The sequence below is a fragment of the Ranitomeya imitator genome, chromosome 1, assembly GCF_032444005.1.
Source record: "Ranitomeya imitator isolate aRanImi1 chromosome 1, aRanImi1.pri, whole genome shotgun sequence".
Lineage (NCBI taxonomy): Eukaryota > Metazoa > Chordata > Amphibia > Anura > Dendrobatidae > Ranitomeya > Ranitomeya imitator.
The window spans coordinates 288797610-288817169 of record NC_091282.1 but is presented as its reverse complement, the minus strand read 5'-3'; the positions used below and the strand labels follow the sequence as shown (position 1 = coordinate 288817169).

The following is a 19560-nucleotide window of genomic DNA, read 5'->3' as shown; positions in this document are numbered from 1 at the left end:
ATAAATTGTTATGGTATGTGCATTTTTGATAATTTTTTTACAGCATAACCATACCTACACTAGTACAGTGTGTAGAATGGTGAACAGGTTTCTAAGTTCACTAACTTCCAATGCAAGTTCACACAGACTTAAATTTTACTTTTTAAGATTTATTATTTTTTATTTAATTCAGAGTGTTGAGCAGAAGGCAGCATTTTCTTATTAAGGATGTCTATGTATTTTTTTGCATTAACCATACCCTCCACAATATGAAGCCTTCCAACACCATTGGCTGCCATACAGCCCCAGACCATTACTTTCATCGGATGTTTCACAGAGGAGCTCAAACACTCTGGCTTGTACTCTTCATGTGGGAACCTTCTCACATAAGACTTACCATCATTTCCTAAAATGCAAAAAGTGCTTTCATCACTAAATAGCACTTTTTCCCCACTCCTCCTTCCTCCATTTTAACTATTTCAATGCCCACAGTTTTCGCCTTTGTCTTTGTATGGCTGTCATCAATGGCTTCTTTCGGGCCTTGCACCCTCTCAGTCCTGCCTCCAAACATCTCTTCCTAACAGTTGATGTTGCTACCTCAATATTGCACTTTTCTTGCCATTCTCGCAGAAGCTGAGGAGAGGTGAGCTTTCGATTGGCAAGGGATGTTCTTATCAGTACTCTATCCTCCCTTTTAGTTGACTTTCTGGGCCGACCAGATCTGGGCCTGTCCTGGGTGATTCCAAGCTGCTTATGTTTCTGCAAAATTCTTACGACTGTACTCTGATTACAGCCGACCTTCCTTGCGATCTGGGGGCCAGTATAACCCTCTTCATGTAGCACTACAACTCGCACACGATCCTCCGCTGGCAAAAATCTGAAGGCTCCCATCATAAAACTCTACAGTATGATTCACTAGATAGACCAACAGATAAAACAAAAACAAAGCAGCAGATGTGATGCAATGTAATGCAATGTGATTGGCTGCCATATCCCGGTTATGATGGTCACAAGAACCTCATCTGTGATTGGCTAATTTTGGATCTGAAGCTGTACAATGTTTAGTTCTGCTTTCAATTCCCATATTGTTGCAATAATTTCAGGCAAAACTGCTTCAAAAGCTAAAAATATTACAGGGAAAGAATGCAAAATTGTATTCTGAACAAAACGATATATAATATGTCATATTAGCATCGAAAATATTCGACAGAAAACGTTTAAAACTTGAAAAATCAATCAATTTATCCTATGCAGGACTTTTGAACACCACTGTATATAATTTATACAATGTGATTTTCTGGATTTTTTTTTTTATATTCTATCTCTCAATGTTAAAATTAAACTACCCTTAAAATTATAGACTGTTCATGTCTTTGTCAGTGGGCAAACTTACAAAATTAGTAACGGATCAAATACTTATTCCCCCGCTGTATGATCTCTCACCTGTCCCTGCAGATTTTCAGCTCTCTTGCAGTCACGCATCTCCTCATTTATACTAACTGAAGATGAGGAGTGGAGATCCAGTATTGGTTTTAGTGAGTTGCCACACTGCAAGGTTGTATGAGCGACAACCCCAGCAGGGAAAGGGTGACAAAAGATAAAAACGAGATGGTAACATCTGCTGTCTAGGAACAATCAACATGTTGAATAGTCAGATAGCCCCAAACTTGTTGGTTCAGGAAACTTTATCCTATCGTTAACCCCTTAAGCCCCGAGGGTGGTTTGCACGTTAATGACCGGGCCAATTTTTACAATTCTGACCACTGTCCCTTTATGAGGTTATAACTCTGGAACGCTTTAACGGATCCCGGTGATTCTGACATTGTTTTCTCGTGACATATTGTACTTCATGGTAGTGGTAACATTTATTCGATATAACTTGCGTTTATTTGTGAAAAAAACGGAAATTTGGCGAAAATTTGGAAAATTTCGCAATTTTCCAACTTTAAATTTTTATGCCCTTAAATCACAGAGATATGTCACACAAAATACTTAATAAGTAACATTTCCCACATGTCTACTTTACATCAGCACAATTTTGGAACCAAAAATTTTTTTTGTTAGGGAGTTAAGGGTTAAAAGTTGACCAGCAATTTCTCATTTTTACAACACCATTTTTTTTTTAGGGACCACATCTCATTTGAAGTCATTTTGAGGGGTCTATATGCTAGAAAATACCCAAGTGTGACACCATTCTAAAAACTGCACCCCTCAAGGTGCTCAAAACCACATTCAAGAAGTTTATTAACCCTTCAGGGGTTTCACAAGAATTTTTGGAATGTTTAAATAAAAATGAATATTTAACTTTTTTTTCACACAAAATTTATTTCAGCTCCAATTTGTTTTATTTTACCAAGGGTAACAGGATAAAATGGATGCCAAACGTTGTTGTACAATCTGTCCTGAGTACGCTGATACCCCATATGTGGGGGTAAACCACTGTTTGGGCGCATGGCAGAGCTCGGAAGGAAAGGAGCGCCATTTGACTTTTCAATGCAAAATTGACAGGAATTGAGATGGGACGCCATGTTGCGTTTGGAGAGCCACTGATGTGCCTAAACATTGAAACCCCCCACAAGTGACACCATTTTGGAAAGTAGACACCCTAAGGAACTTATCTAGATGTGTGGTGAATACTTTGACCCACCAATTGCTTCACAGAAGTTTATAATGCAGAGCCGTAAAAATAAAAAATCATATTTTTTCACAAAAATGATCTTTTCGCCCCCAATTTTTTATTTTCCCAAGGGTAAGAGAAGAAATTAGACCACAAAAGTTGTTGTGCAATTTGTCCTGAGTGCGACGATACCCCATATGTGGGGGTAAACCACTGTTTGGGCGCATGGCAGAGCTCGGAAGGAAAGGAGCGCCATTTGACTTTTCAATGCAAAACTGACTGGAATTGAGATGGGACGCCATGTTGCGTTTGGAGAGCCCCTGATGTGCCTAAACATTGGAACCCCTCACAAGTGACACCATTTTGGAAAGTAGACCCCTTAAGGAACTTATCTAGATGTGTGGTGAGCACTTTGACCCAACAAGTGCTTCACAGAAGTTTATAATGCAGAGCCGTAAAAATAAAAAAATCTTATTTTTTCACAAAAATGATCTTTTCGCCCCCAAATTTTTTATTTTCCCAAGGGTAAGAGAAGAAATTAGACCACAAAAGTTGTTGTGCAATTTGTCCTGAGTGCGATGATACCCCATATGTGGGGGTAAACCACTTTTTGGGCGCATAGCAGAGCTCGGAAGGGAAGGAGCGCCATTTGACTTTTCAATGCAAAATTGACTGGAATTAAGATGGGACGCCATGTTGGTTTGGAGAGCCCCTGATGTGCCTAAACATTAGAACCCCCCACAAGTAACACCATTTTGGAAACTAGACCCCCTAAGGAACTTATCTAGATGTGTTTTGAGAGCTTTGAACCCCCAAGTGTTTCACTACAGTTTATAACGCAGAGCCGTGAAAATAATTTTTTTTTCACAAAAATTATTTTTTAGCCCCCAGTTTTGTATTTTCACAAGGGTAACAGAATAAATTGGACCCCAAAAGTTGTTGTCCAATTTGTCCTGAGTACGCGGATACCCAATATGTGGGGGGGAACCACTGTTTGGGCGCATGGCAGAGCTCGGAAGGGAAGGAGCGCCATTTGGAATGCAGACTTAGATGGATTGGTCTGCAGGCGTCACGTTGCATTTGCAGAGCCCCTGATGTACCCAAACAGTACAAACCCCCCCACAAGTGACCTCATATTGGAAACTAGACCTCCCAAAGAACTTATCTAGATGTGTTGTGAAAACTTTGAACCCCCAAGTGTTTCACTACAGTTTACAACGCAGAGCCATGAAAATAAAAAAATCCTTTTTTTTTCCCACAAAAATGATTTTTAGCCCCCCAAATTTTTATTTTCCCAAGGATAACAAGAGAACTTGGACCCAAAAAGTTGTTGTCCAATTAGTCTCGAGTACGCTGATACCCCATATGTTGGGGTAAATCCCTGCTTGGGCGCACGGGAGAGCTCGGAAGTGAAGGAGCACTGTTTTACTTTTTCAATGCAGAATTGGCTGGAATTGAGATCGGACGCCATGTCGCGTTTGGAGAGCCCCTGATGTGCCTAAACAGTGGAAACCCCCAAATTATAACTGAAACCCTAATTCAAACGCACCGCTAACCCTAATCCCAACTGTAACCCTAACCACACACCTAACCCTGACACACCCCTAATTCTAATCCCAACCGTAAATGTAATCCTAGCCCTAACCCTAGCCCTAATGGGAAAATGGAAATAAATAATTTTTTTTAAATTTTATTATTTTTCCCTAAGGCTAGGTTCACATTGCGTTGCGCTAACGCAATGTCTTTTTAGGTGTCGCGTTTAGTGGTCGCGTTAACGTCCCCGCTCTGGAAGATCGGGGATCGGACCTCGCAAGCAGCGTCCGAGGCGCGCCACAAAAGAACGGCACCTTGCTAGTGCGAGCCGAAAATGGCTCGCTCTAGCGATGCGCTACACCCGAAAATCACATTGCTGTCAATGGGTGTGCTAACGGACCCGTTGCACGGCGTTAATTGTGACATTTTCGCCGTGCAACGCTGTCCGTTAGCATTAACCCATTAACGCAATGTGAACCTAGCCTAACTAAGGGGGTGATGAAGGGGGGTTTGATTTACTTTTATAGCGTTTTTTATATCGGATTTTTATGATTGGCAGCTGTCACACACTAAAAGACGCTTTTTATAGCAAAAAAGTTTTTGCGTCTCCACATTTTGAGACCTATAATTATTCCATATTTTGGTCCACAGAGTCATGTGAGGTCTTGTTTTTTGCGGGACGAGTTGACGTTTTTATTGGTAACATTTTCGGACACGTGACAGTTTTTGATCGCTTTTTATTCCGATTTTTTGTGAGGCAGAATGACCAAAAACCAGCTATTCATGAATTTCTTTTGGGGGAGGCGTTTATACCGTTCCACGTTTGGTAAAATTGATGAAGCAGTTTTATTCTTCGGGTCAGTACGATTACAGCGACACCTCATTTATATAATTTTTTTTATGTTTTGGCGCTTTTATACGATAAAAGCTATTTTATAGAAAAAATAATTATTTTGGCATCGCTTTATTCTGAGGACTATAACTTTTTTATTTTTTTGGTTATGATGCTATATGGCGGCTCGTTTTTTGCGGGACAAGATGACGTTTTCATAGGTACCATGGTTATTTATATCCGTCTTTTTGATTGCCTGTTATTCCACTTTTTGTTCAGCGTTATGATAATAAAGCGTTGTTTTTTTGGCTCTCTTTTTTTTTTCTTATGGTGTTCACTGAAGGGGTTAACTAGTGGGCCAGTTTTATAGTTTGGGTCGTTACGGACGCGGCGATACTAAATATGTGTACTTTTATTGTTTTGTTTTTTGTTTTTTTTTTTAGATAAAGAAATGTATTTATGGGAATAATATTTTTTTTTTTCTTCTTTATTTAGGAATTTTTTTTTTTTATTTTTTTTTTACACGTGTGGAAATTTTTTTTTTTACTTTTTCACTTTGTCCCAGGGGGGGACATCACAGATCACTGATCTGACAGTGTGCACAGCACTCTATCAGATCGGTGATCTGACATACAGCCGGGCAGGATTAGAGCTGCAGCTGCAGCCTGATCCTGACCCGGAAGTGCTCCCTGCAGGACCCGGATGCAGCCCCGCGGCCATTTTGGATCCGGGGACTGCAGGGAGAAGACGCTCGGTACACGGTGAGTACATCACCGTGTACCGATCGTCTCAGGGAAGCACGCAGGAAGCCACCTCCCTGCGCGATGCTTACCTGCACCGCCGGCACACCGCGATCATCTTTGATCGCGGTGTGCCGGGGGTTAATGTGCCGGGAGCGGTCTGTGACCGCTCCTGGCACATAGTGCCGGATGTCAGCTGCGATAGGCAGCTGACACCCGGCCGCGATCGGCCGCGCTTCCCCCGTGAGCGCGGCCGATCGCATATGACGTACTATCCCGTCACTGGGAGTCCCAGGTCTCCTTGACGGGATAGTACGCCATATGGGATTAAGGGGTTAAATTCCCATGATTAATAGATTTGTAGAAATCTTCCTTTTCTATTTATGCTGCGTAAACTGACTTGAAGGGCGTTTTAAAAATCCACAACATGCCAATTCCTCGTGTAAATATGCTGTGTCTCATGTGCAGATTCTCTCCATAGACATTTTCCCTCTTTCCTGCAGCATTTTAAGGGGAATGGAGAGGGAAACATAATACTGGCAAACTAACAGACAGTGGCCAGAGACTGGTAAGCAGCGCCATTGTATCTATAAGATGGCAGACAATGATAGAAACTTCCTATTATAGAATGAGAAAAAAGGTGTAAATGATAATCTATGAACATTAAAGGGACACTGTCACCTGAATTTGGAGGGAACAATCTTCAGCCATGGAGGCGGGGATTTTGGGTGTTTGATTCACCCTTTCCTTACCCGCTGGCTGCAATACTGGATTGAAGTTCATTCTCTGTCCTCCGTAGTACATGCCTGCACAAGGTGCAATCTTGCCTTGCCCAGGCGTGTACTATGGAGGACAGAGAATGAACTTCAATCCAATATTGCAGCCAGCATGCAGCCAGCGGGTAAGGAAAGGGTGAATCAAACACCCAAAAACTCCGCCTCCATGGCTGAAGGATTGTTCCCTCCAAATTCAGGTGACAGTGTCCCTTTAAAGTATTTATTTTTCACTGAAGATATTATTTTTCTTAATGTAACTATTTTTTAATAGCAATTTATGTACAGTGTAATTCTTCTCTCTAAACTCCAGTCGCTCTATTGGTCTCCATTACTAAATCCAGTGTGTTAGTCTCCTGACCCTGCAACCAATCATTGGCTTCACTGGACAGGTGACTGTAAGGATGGCATGTTATCACTTCTAACCTTCTGGCCCTGGCAGAGCTCACTGAGGCTGTGAACCTGGAACTGTTCTGGATAGGAGAATAAATATTTATTAATTTTATAGCAATCCCCTGCTTTCGACCAGTTATGAAAAAAAGGTGAATAACCCCTTTAAGTAGTTATCTTGATGGGCTAGGTTGTAGTCTTTCAGATTTGCATTATGGTTTAGGTACATAGGCTGAGAATGTTGTATATGCAGTGGAGGATTAGACTCATTTGTCACTGAAAACAGTTCACCTATGAATTTCCTTCTGCAGTAAAATGGGCTTTGCTAATAATATGCTCAGTGACTGTGACAAATGCAGAGCTGTTTTCTTTCTTCAAAAAAAGTCATATTTTTCATTTATAAACATAGAAAAGTATATTGTATGGTGCAGCACACAAAAACTAGTAGGAAACAAAAATAACTATTAAACATTATAGCTTAAAGGGAACCCTTCACATTGAACATGAAGTCTGATCTGCATCTTACAGAAGAGGAGATGTTGACAAGACCTTTATTTTATTTATTAATTAAAGGGAATCTGTCACGAAGCACGGGCAGTATGAACCAGAGCCTGGTTGTGCGATTGCAGTCTGGTAGGTCTTTCCATGAAACACTTTGGAATTTGCAAAGCTGGCTGGTGCCCACAGTGAGAGACCAGAGTAGTGCGGTGCGGCCCCCCAATCTAGGTGATTGACAGATCTCTCCCAAGTGAGTGTATAAGTAACGACCTGTCAATCAGCTAGAGCAGTGGTAAAAAAGCCATTTGGGGGTGTTGACGGACTGGTCAGGTCTCTCCCTATAGTTTTCGGCCGGCTTTTCAAACTATGGTTTCTCTTAAGTGTCAAAAGTCATAACTGGTTGTAATCACACACCTAGGCTCTAAATCATGCTGCTTATAGTTTTGGCAGAATAAATCTAGCGTCAGGTCTCATGAAAATTCATGCTCATTCTAGGCAAATAGTTAAAAGGGTGGTCCTAATTAGTGATTGACAGTAATAGAGGGAAGGTTGTCAGTCATCGATTAGGATCAACCGCTTATCTGAACCCAGAATGAACTGTGATGTCTGCGAATAAGACACAAGGGATACTGAATCTTTTCCCACAAACCTATACATCATTCTGCTCAGCTCCCCCTTCTCTATTACATGTTACCCATAGATTGAACAGGATTTCTAAACAGGTTCCCGTTAAAACAGTATAGATTATGACATCACATGCCACTAAGCATCAACCATTACAGCGACAGAGGTCAATGTGTAGTCCTGGCCTGGTAAGTACCATAGAATCCACCCTAAATACAGACGATATGTCTGATACTTAGTCTATGTGACAGCGTACAAGGATTTGGGCACCTGCTATTTAGGTGCATTTCTGGAAAGGTTCTGTTTGCTCAATCATCAGTCATTGTCAATGTCATCTAAATGGATATTAATATGCAGCAACGTTGCTCGATTGTCTGTTTGCAGTGCGAATCCACAAGGCTCTAACCCTGACTTCAATGGAAAGGTGACGTGCAGAAATCTGTTCAACAACTGAAGTGAATGGGGTGGCAAATAGAAAAATTAATTCGACTGATGACAACTTTTGCCATCCTCACATCTGTCATCTGAGAATGGAAGATATGTAAGCGTGAACATTTACTTTCTACTCAGCTAATGATCTTATGTAGAGATTAATATAAGGGAGTCCATACAAACAGAAATCACCCAAATCAATTAATCCGATTACAGTCGTCATATTTATACAGCGGGTTCTACAAGCAAAGCCGAGGCCTAACACGCTATCACCTCATGAATTTATAAATGTCCCCAAATCCCAATAATTAGATATTTACACCCCAATCTTAATTGGCAATGGGAAGGAAAAAAGACTAAGTGCTCCCTGCACGTCTGTACAACTAAAAGCCGGTGGCTACTGGGAGGAACAAAGTTCAATTTCTCCCAGGTGCCACACTTTCAGCACAGCGACCACGCACCTTCATAATACTGCTAACCTGCTGATTAACCCTATATCTGCAGATATGTAGCGCTATCGGACTTGACAGGTTCCCTTTAAGTTGGTAGCTCTCTGTTATATGCAAAAGGGGTTCTTAACCCTTGTCAAAAAGCTGACTTTAATGGAGTTGTCCACTCCTTGGACAACCTCTTCCTAAATGCCTGAGACTCTAAAGTAAAATAGCAAAAGTTTATATTCCTGTCCTACATTGGAACTATTACAGCTATGTCAGCGGCTGGTCTCCTAGTGTTCCTATAACATTGTTACGTCACGTGAGGACCTTACTATTTTATCATTAAGGATGCCCGCATTGACGGAGTATTGACGAGCAGTAGCCAATCAGTGACCACTAATCCTAATGTCACATGAGGGCTGCAGCTCATGGGTATCAGGAAACTTGAACCTGGTGCCAATGTTGCGGGAACAGTGAGAATGTGGGAAATGAGTATAAGCTATTCTTATTCATTTATTTTCATTATTTTAATTGGGAGATTTGGACTTAAGAATTGGTTGCCCAAGTTCCCTGCAGCGCCACCATATGCAGGAGAGGCTCTCCAGAGCAAAGGAAGCTTATTGTAGTCTCTATGAGATAAAGATCCTGAACATATGAAAATGGGTTTTCTAAACTAGAGAACCCTTTTAAATTCTGATTCTTAGCCCTTGTATGGACAAAGCCCACATAGCTAATACAGGTCCTTCTCAAAAAATTAGCATATAGTGTTAAATTTCATTATTTACCATAATGTAATGATTACAATTAAACTTTCATATATTATAGATTCATTATCCACCAACTGAAATTTGTCAGGTCTTTTATTGTTTTAATACTGATGATTTTGGCATACAACTCCTGATAACCCAAAAAACCTGTCTCAATAAATTAGCATATCAAGAAAAGGTTCTCTAAACGACCTATTACCCTAATCTTCTGAATCAACTAATTAACTCTAAACACATGCAAAAGATACCTGAGGCTTTTATAAACTCCCTGCCTGGTTCATTACTCAAAACCCCCATCATGGGTAAGACTAGCGACCTGACAGATGTCAAGAAGGCCATCATTGACACCCTCAAGCAAGAGGGTAAGACCCAGAAAGAAATTTCTCAACAAATAGGCTGTTCCCAGAGTGCTGTATCAAGGCACCTCAATGGTAAGTCTGTTGGAAGGAAACAATGTGGCAGAAAACGCTGTACAACGAGAAGAGGAGACCGGACCCTGAGGAAGATTGTGGAGAAGGACCGATTCCAGACCTTGGGGAACCTGAGGAAGCAGTGGACTGAGTCTGGTGTGGAAACATCCAGAGCCACCGTGCACAGGCGTGTGCAGGAAATGGGCTACAGGTGCCGCATTCCCCAGGTAAAGCCACTTTTGAGCTACAGAGAAGCAGCACTGGACTGTTGCTAAGTGGTCCCAAGTACTTTTTTCTGATGAAAGCAAATTTTGCATGTCATTCGGAAATCAAGGTGCCAGAGTCTGGAGGAAGACTGGGGAGAAGGAAATGCCAAAATGCCTGAAGTCCAGTGTCAAGTACCCACAGTCAGTGATGGTGTGGGGTGCCATGTCAGCTGCTGGTGTTGGTCCACTGTGTTTCATCAAGGGCAGGGTCAATGCAGCTAGCTATCAGGAGATTTTGGAGCACTTCATGCTTCCATCGGCTGAAATGCTTTATGGAGATGAAGATTTCATTTTTCAGCACGACCTGGCACCTGCTCACAGTGCCAAAACCACTGGTAAATGGTTTACTGACCATGGTATTACTGTGCTCAATTGGCCTGCCAACTCTCCTGACCTGAACCCCATAGAGAATCTGTGGGATATTGTGAAGAGAAAGTTGAGAGACGCAAGACCCAACACTCTGGATGAGCTTAAGGCCGCTATTGAAGCATCCTGGGCCTCCATAACATCTCAGCAGTGTCACAGGCTGATTGCCTCCATGCCACGCCGCATTGAAGCAGTCATTTCTTCAAAGGATTCCCGACCAAGTATTGAGTGCATAACTGAACATTATTATTTGATGGTTTTTTTGTTTGTTATTAAAAAACACTTTTATTTGATTGGATGGGTGAAATATGCTAATTTATTGAGACAGGTTTTTTGGGTTATCAGGAGTTGTATTCCAAAATCATCAGTATTAAAACAATAAAAGACCTGACAAATTTCAGTTGGTGGATAATGAATCTATAATATATGAAAGTTTAATTGTAATCATTACATTATGGTAAATAATGAAATTTAACACTATATGCTAATTTTTTGAGAAGGACCTGTACATACTAGACTTTTTAGTTTCCAATGGGATCCTCTAGAAAAGCAGAGGATGACATGGACTGGAATGATTCCTAAAAGGAAAGTACCAGCATTGTAGAAACTAGAGACACCTGGGACCCATTCTTGGCCAGATGTAATTTTCTTCATCTGGAGACAGGCAGACTTAAAATGCCAAAAATTAATTGAACCGTCTAATGCTAAGAATGACGGCTTCTATAGCTTAACCCTACGGGGGCATGACCCCACTGAGTCAAAGTTTACAGGCAAACCTCAATCCTAATCCTAAAACCGGTAAATCCTACATAAACCAGCCTGTGCTTATGAAGGTGTATGATACAGCGGGTCACCATGCCGAGCATCATTACTGTAGGGAGAGCAGTGTCCCACAATAAATATCATACATATATGTGTATAAATATCATACATATGTAATACCAGTACATACCTGTAATATCTGTACACATATTATGTATGTAATACCAGCACACTTGTAGAATAAGTACGGTACATACATGTAATGCCAGCAAATACATGTAATACCAGTACACAAATATATCAGCGCACACATGTAATATGAGTATATACATGTAATAGCAGCACACACATAATACCAGTACATGTAATACCAGTACACACATATAATATCAGCACACACATGTAATACCAGTACATGCATATACTACCAGTACATACCATATAATACCAATACACACTTCTAACAACAATACATATAATACCAGTGCACACGTATAATACCAGTACATAAAATACCATACCAATAAATACATGTAATACCAACACAAATATATTTTATCAGCACACACCTGTAATACCACCACACATAATACCAGGATACACCTGTATTACACATATATATATATTTATTATCGTTACACACCTGTAATACCAATACATATACAGTATTATCAGTATACACATAATAGCAGTACACGCATATAATGCCAGTATATACCTGTAATACGACTACACATACGGTACAGACCAAAAGTTTGGACACACCTTCTCATTTAAAGATTTTTCTGTGTCCAAACACAGAGGCGACTCTTGGTCTTCCTTTCCTGGGGCGGTCCTCATGTGAGCCAGTTTCTTTGTAGCACTTGATGGTTTTTGCCACTGCACTTGGGGACATTTTCAAAGTTTTCCCAATTTTTCGGACTGACTGACCTTCATTTCTTAAAGTAATGATGCCCACTCTTTTTTCCTTTACTAAGCTGCTTTTTTCTTGCCATAATACAAATTCTAACAGTCTATTCGGTAGGACTATCAGGCCATGTTCACACTTTGCGGTTTTTACCGCGGAATCGCGGCGATTTTGCAGCTGCGCGTCCACAGCAGTTTCCATAGCGTTTACAGTAACCTGTAAACCCTATGGAAACCGCAAACCACTGTGCACATGCTGCGGGAAAAACCGCGCGGGAATGCAGCAGTTTACAACCCGCAGCATGTCACTTCTTTGTGCAGAATCGCAGCGATTCTGCACCCATAGGAATGCATTGAGCCGCTTACTTCCCGCATGGGGCTGTGCCCACCATGCGGGAAGTAAGCGGATAATGTGCGGGTGGTACCCGGGGTGGAGGAGAGGAGACTCTCCTCCAGGCCCCGGGAACCATATTTGTGGGTAAAAAAAAGAATTAAAAATAAAAAATAAGCTATACTCACCTCTCAGCGCTGCACGTGGCCGTCCGGTCTCAGGATTGCTATGCGACCAGGACCTGCGGTGACGTCGTGGTCACATGACCGTGACGTCACGAAGGTCCTTCTCGCACAGCATCTTTGGAACCGGACCGCCGCCTGCAGCGCCGAGGAGATCGGGACGTCAGAGGGTGAGTATATCATTATTTTAATTTTTTTAACATTCCTATTGATGCTGCATATTGGGCTGAAAGTGCCCCTCTCGGCTTATACTCGAGTCACGGTGGGTGGCAGGGTCAGCGGGTGAGGGGGAGAGGGCGCTGAGGCATACTTACCTAGTCCCGGCGGTCCTGGCGCTCCCCCTGCCCGTCACACGGTCTTCGGTGCTGCAGTTCTTCTCCTCTTCAGCGGTCACGTGGGACCGCTCAGAGAAATGAATACGCGGCTCCACCTCCCATAGGGGTGGAGTCGCATATTCATTTCTCTAATCAGCGGTGCCGGTGACCGCTGATAGAGGAAGAGCTGCGGCACCGAAGACCGTATGACAGGCAGAGGGAGCGGGACGCCGGGAGCAGGTAAGTATTACATATTCACCTGTCCGCGTTCCACACGCCGGGCGTCGCTCTGTGCCTTGCCATAATTCTGTCTCTGAGCTCCTTGGCCAGTTCCTTTGACCTCATGATTCTCATTTGGTCTGACATGAACTGTGAGCTTTGAGGTCTTATATAGACAGGTGTGTGCCTTTCCAAATCAAGTCCTATCAGTTAAATTAAGCACAGCTGGACTCCAATGAAGGAGTAGAGCCATCTCAAGGAGGATCACAAGGAAATGGACAGCATTAACCCCTTTCTGACCTCGGACTGGATAGTACGTCCGAGGTCAGTTTCCCTGCTTTGATGCGGGCTCCGGCGGTGAGCCCGCATCAAAGCCGGGACATGTCAGCTGTTTTGAACAGCTGACATGTGCCCGTAATAGGCGCGAGCAGAATCGCGATCTGCCCGCGCCTATTACCTAGTTAAATGCCGCTGTCAAACGCAGACAGCGGCATTTAACTATTGCTTCCGGCCGGGCGGCCGGAAATGACGTCATCGCCGACCCCCGTCACATGATCGGGGGTCGGTGATGCTTCAGAATTGTAACCATAGAGGTCCTTGAGACCTCTATGGTTACTGATCGCCGGCAGCTGTGAGCGCCATCCTGTGGTCGGCGCTCACAGCACACCTGATTTTCAGCTACATAGCAGCGAACAGCAGATTGCTGCTATGTAGCAGAGGCGATCGTGCTGTGCCAGCTTCTAGCCTCCCATGAAGGCTATTGAAGCATGGCAAAAGTAAAAAAAAAAAAAAAAAAGTTAAAAAAATGTGAAAAAAATAAAAAAAATATAAAAGTTTAAATCACCCCCCTTTCGCCCCAATCAAAATAAATCAATAAAAAAAAAATATCAAGTCTACGCATATTTGGTATCGCCGCACTCAGAATCGCCCGATCTATCAAATAAAAAAAGCATTAACCTGATCGCTAAACAGGGTAGCGAGAAAAAAATTCGAAACGCCAGAATTACGACTTTTTGGTCGCATTAAAATGCATTAAAATGCAATAACGGGCGATCAAAAGAATGTATCTGCACCAAAATGCTATCATTAAAAACGTCATCTCGGCACGCAAAAAATAAGCCCTCAACTGACCCCAGATCATGAAAAATGGAGACGCTACGAGTATCGGAAAATGGTGCAATTTTTTTTTTTTTTTTTAGCAAAGTTTGGAATTTTTTTTGCACCACTTAGGTAAAAAAATAACCTAGTCATGTTAGGTGTCTATGAACTCGCACTGACCTGGAGAATCATAATGTCAGGTCAGTTTTAGCATTTAGTGAACCTAGCAAAAATGCCAAACAAAAAACAAGTGTGGGATTGCACTTTTTTTTGCAATTTCACCGCACTTGGAATTTTTTTCCCGCTTTCTAGTACACGACATGCTAAAACCAATGATGTCGTTCAAAAGTACAGCTTGTCTCGCAAAAAATAAGCCCTCACATGGCCAAATTGGCGGAAAAATAAAAAAGTTATGGCTCTGGGAAGGAGAGGAGTGAAAAACGAATACGGAAAATTGAAAAATCACAAGGTCATGAAGGGGTTAAACATGAGTGTCTGAGCAAAGGGTCTGAATACTTATGACCATGTGATATTTTTAAGTTTTTCTTTTTTTTTTTTTTTAAAAAAGAAATTTAATAATTTGCAGAAATTTCTACATTTCTGTTTTTCTTTTGGTCAAGATGGGGTGTAGAGTGCACACATTAATGAAAAAAAAATGAACTTTTTTGAATTTACCAAATGGCTGTAATGAAACAAAGTGAAAGATTTAAAGGGGTCTGAATACTTTACATACCCACTGTATAACACCAGTACATATACCAGTACATACATATCATGCCAGTACATACAGATAATTCCAGTACATACATATAACACCAGTACCTCCATATAATACTCGTACATACATATAACACCAGTACCTCCATATAATACTCGTACATACATATAACACCAGTACCTCCATATAATACTCGTACATACATATAACACCAGTACCTCCATATAATACTCGTACATACATATAACACCAGTACCTCCATATAATACTCGTACATACATATAACACCAGTACCTCCATATAATACTTGTACATACATATAACACTAGTACATACATACAATACCAGTACATATACCAGTACACACCAGTAATACCAGTACATACATATAATACTAGTACATACAGATAATACCAGTACACACCAGTAATACCAGTACATACATATAATACTAGTACATACAGATAATACCAGTACACACCAGTAATACCAGTAGATACATAACACTAGTACATAATACCTGTAGATACATATAATACCAGCATATATAATACCAGTACAGACAAATAATACCAGTACAAACATATAATACTAGTACATACATACAATACCAGTACATATACCAGTACATATATATATATATATAATACCAGTAATACCGGTAGATACATATAACACTAGTACATAATCCCAGTACAGACATATAATACTAGTACATACATACAATACCAGTACATATACCAGTACATATATATATATATATATATATATATATATAATACCAGTAATACCGGTAGATACATATAACACTAGTACATAATCCCAGTACAGACATATAATACTAGTACATACATACAATACCAGTACATATATATATATATATATATATATATATATATATATATATATATATATATATATATATATACACACCAGTAATACCGGTAGATACATATAACACTAGTACATAATCCCAGTACAGACATATAATACCAGCACATATAATCCCAGTCCGCACATGTAGTGTGTCAGCAGCACATCCATGTCCCTCAGTCGCCTCTCTCCAGCCATGACATTCCCCTCATTCCCCGCTATCTGCCGTCGCCCGCACCGTTTCCATTACCGCCCATTCCCAGCCGCTATTTACCTAGTCAGCTGTCGGGTCCACACCGCGCCGTCCCCAGGGTCCCGTATTCTCCACACGGGTGGGTTGCGCTCTCACGGCGGCCCCGGAGCTTGCTGTTATTGTCCTGTCAGCACCGCCCAGGCCGGGCCCGCCCCCTCCTCCGGGAGAACAGCGAGCTGCCGGTGAAAGGCGGAGCTCCGAGCGGCATCACTAATCAAATGGGTGGGATTACGCCGCCGCTAATTACCTTACATCGCTGTACTATCCCGCCCACTTGTCGCCATGGAGCCCAGAACAGTGCAAGCTGCTGATGTAGTGAGCCCGCCTCCTTTACCTAGCAACTCCAATAAAGCTGGCAATAGTTAAGCTGTGTATCTCGTTGATTGGCTACTGTAACTGCTAATCATATCATAGCCGTTTGTGATTGGCTACTAGAGTGTAAGGCTTCTGGTAATGCAGTGAAGCGGCAGAGGGAGATGTGTGGAGCTGGCTTCTGCTTTATAGTTGTTTTCTCTCCGGTGACATAAGCTTCTAGAATCCTCCATGGTATAAGGCCATGAGAAATCATTGTGTAATACGATATAGTAGCTACAGTGCAGGCTCCACCATTAGTCTGTGTTCACACCACATGATTGCTGTCTGTGACAAGACTGACATCACACGGACTGCGCGAAGATCAATGCAATGGAGAAACGTTCAGATGAGCGTTTTGCATGGACGTAATGTCTGCGTGAAAGATCACAGCATGCAGCAGCCTCGTCCATCCTTCGGAAAAGTGTCACCTATTCACGTCTATGGGTGCACAGAAAATGGCATCCCGTACAGATCATCCATAGCGCATGCGATTTTTACACGTAACTGCCCTTATTAACTTAGGAAATGGCGCGCTCCGTCTGTAAGGGGCTTCTAATACATGGCGAGCCCTTCTTTATGAATTAAGCGCACCTCACTCCAGCGTCCCTTCACTAAGGTGTGTAATGTGGGCACACGTTCCAAAAACCCCCCACAAACACCGCTCCATAGACTGTAGTAGGTACGTGTTCTCAGAAATTTGGATAGATCACACACGTGATTCACAGATGACGGAATGCCCCTTAGGACCCTTTCACGTGTCATAGAATCATAGAATGGTAGAGTTGGAAGGGACCTCCTGGGTCATCTGGTCCAACCCCCTGCTCAAAGCAGGATTCACTAAATCGTCCCAGACAGAGGTCTGGCCAGCCTCTGTATGAAAGCTTCCATTGAAGGAGAACTCACCACCTCTCGTGGCAGCCTGTCCCACTCATTGATCACCCTAACTGTCAAAAAGTTTTTTCTAATATCTAATCTGTGCCTCCTCCCATTCAGTTTCATCCCATTGCTTCTAGTCTTTCCTTGTGCAAATGAGAATAAGGCCGGCGTCACACTGGCGTATTGCATCCAATGCGAGATCATCCGATGCGATATGCTAATGACATTCGGCTACTGCTCGCAGCAGAGCAGGAGCCGAGTGTCATGCGTCTGTGCTCCGATTCTCTCGCACAGGGAGGATCGAAGCACAGCTGCAGAGGAGGTGGAGAAATGAATTTCTCCATCTCCATTGCTGGGGTCCGCTTATAACGCACATCACTCGGATGATATCCGAGTGGTGTGCGCTGTCTCACTCGCACCCATAGGCTTATATGGGTGCGAGTGAGCCGAGAGTTTCGGCTGCGAGTGTCTCGGACCGAGGAAAACGGCCGACAAAAAGTCGGCTGCTGGGAGCGGCACCATAGCTTAACATTGGTCCGAGTGCAATGCGATTTTTTATCGCATTGCACTCGGCCGTATTACGGTCTAGTGTGACCCCGGCCTAAAGATGATCCTTCTACAATGTGACAGCCCTTGAGATATTTGTAGACAGCTATTAAGTCTCCTCTCAATCTTCTTTTTCGCAAGCTAAACATTCCCAAATCCTGTACCGTTCCTCATAGGACATGGTTTGCAGACCGGTCACCATTCTGGTCGCTCTTCTCTGAACTTGCTCCAGTTTGTTGATGTCTTTTTTAAAATGTGGTGCCAAAAACTGGACACAGTATTCCAGATGAGGTCTGTCGAAAGAGTAGAGGGCAATAATGACTATCCATGATCTAGACTCAGTAGCATAGCTACCGGGGGGCAGAGGGTACGGGTGCCCTGGGCCCGGTGCTCTGAGGGGGCCCACCCGGAGCTACACTACTGTAACTCTATCGGCGTGCGTAGCGCTCCGATACAGTTACTTTCTGCGGTAGAGCAGGGAGAATCGATCTCCCTGCTCTACCGCTATGGGGCCCCTGAGCAGGCCAGGGGGGCCGGTGCCAGCACTGGGCCCCCCACTGTCATCGGAAGATCAGCTGAACCGGCATTTAGCAGATATAGCTGATCACAATTATGGGAGAAGGAGCGCTACGCTCCTTCTCCCATCATCCCCCTGTCAGTGCCGGCGTCTGACATCGCCGACACTGACAGCGGGCGCGATAACATCACTGCCCGGCACCCGCTGTCAGGAGATCAGCAGGAGCAGCGCAGGAACCAGGAAGAAGAGACGTGAGTATTTATTTATTTATTTTTTTAATGGGTGCTGCTGCCTTATTCCAGGGTCTGCCTATGGGGGGCTGCCTTATTACAGGGTCTGACTGTGGGGGCTGCCTTATTACAGGGTCTGACTATGGGGGGCTGTCTTATTACAGGGTCTGACTGTGGGGGCTGCCTTATTACAGGGTCTGACTATGGGGGGGCTGCCTTATTACAGGGGCTGCCTATTGGGGTGCTGCCTTATTACAGGGTCTGCCTATGGGTGTACTGCCTTATTACAGGGGCTGCCTATAGGGGTGCTGCCTTATTACAGGGTCTGACTATAGGGGTGCTGCCTTATTGCGTTGCTGACTATAGGGGTGCTGCCCCCAGTGCTCCAGCATTCTGCCCCAGTGTGTCCAGCATTCTACCCCCAGTGCTCCAGCATTCTGCCCCAGTGTGTCCAGCATTCTACCCCCAGTGCTCCAGCATTCTGCCCCCAGTGCTCCAGAATTCTGCCCCCAGTGCTCCAGCATTCTGCCCCAGTGTGTCCAGCATTCTGCCCCCAGTGCTCCAGCATTCTGCCCCAGTGTGTCCAGCATTCTACCCCCAGTGCTCCAGCATTCTGCCCCAGTGTGTCCAGCGTTCTGCCCCCAGTGCTCCAGCATTCTGCCACCAGTGCTCCAGCATTCTGCCCCCAGTGCTCCAGCATTCTACCCCCAGTGTGTCCAG

At 43.2% G+C, this 19560-nt stretch overlaps 1 protein-coding gene across 14 annotated transcripts in view; it reads right to left on the bottom strand.

Moving 5' to 3' along the window:
* The window catches only part of ARVCF (ARVCF delta catenin family member), a 1214127-nt gene extending 1197474 nt beyond the window's left edge, over nt 1–16653 (bottom strand). For 4 of the 14 annotated variants that reach the window (XM_069756233.1, XM_069756192.1, XM_069756201.1 and 1 more), the window contains exon 1: nt 16339–16529. The gene's annotated coding sequence lies outside the window, so the exon portion shown is untranslated. Of the gene's footprint in view, nt 1–16338 lie in introns of all 14 variants that reach the window. The other 10 variants (XM_069756209.1, XM_069756260.1, XM_069756306.1 and 7 more) reach the window with 5 other exon arrangements.
* Between the last annotated feature and the right edge of the window lie 2907 nt (nt 16654–19560).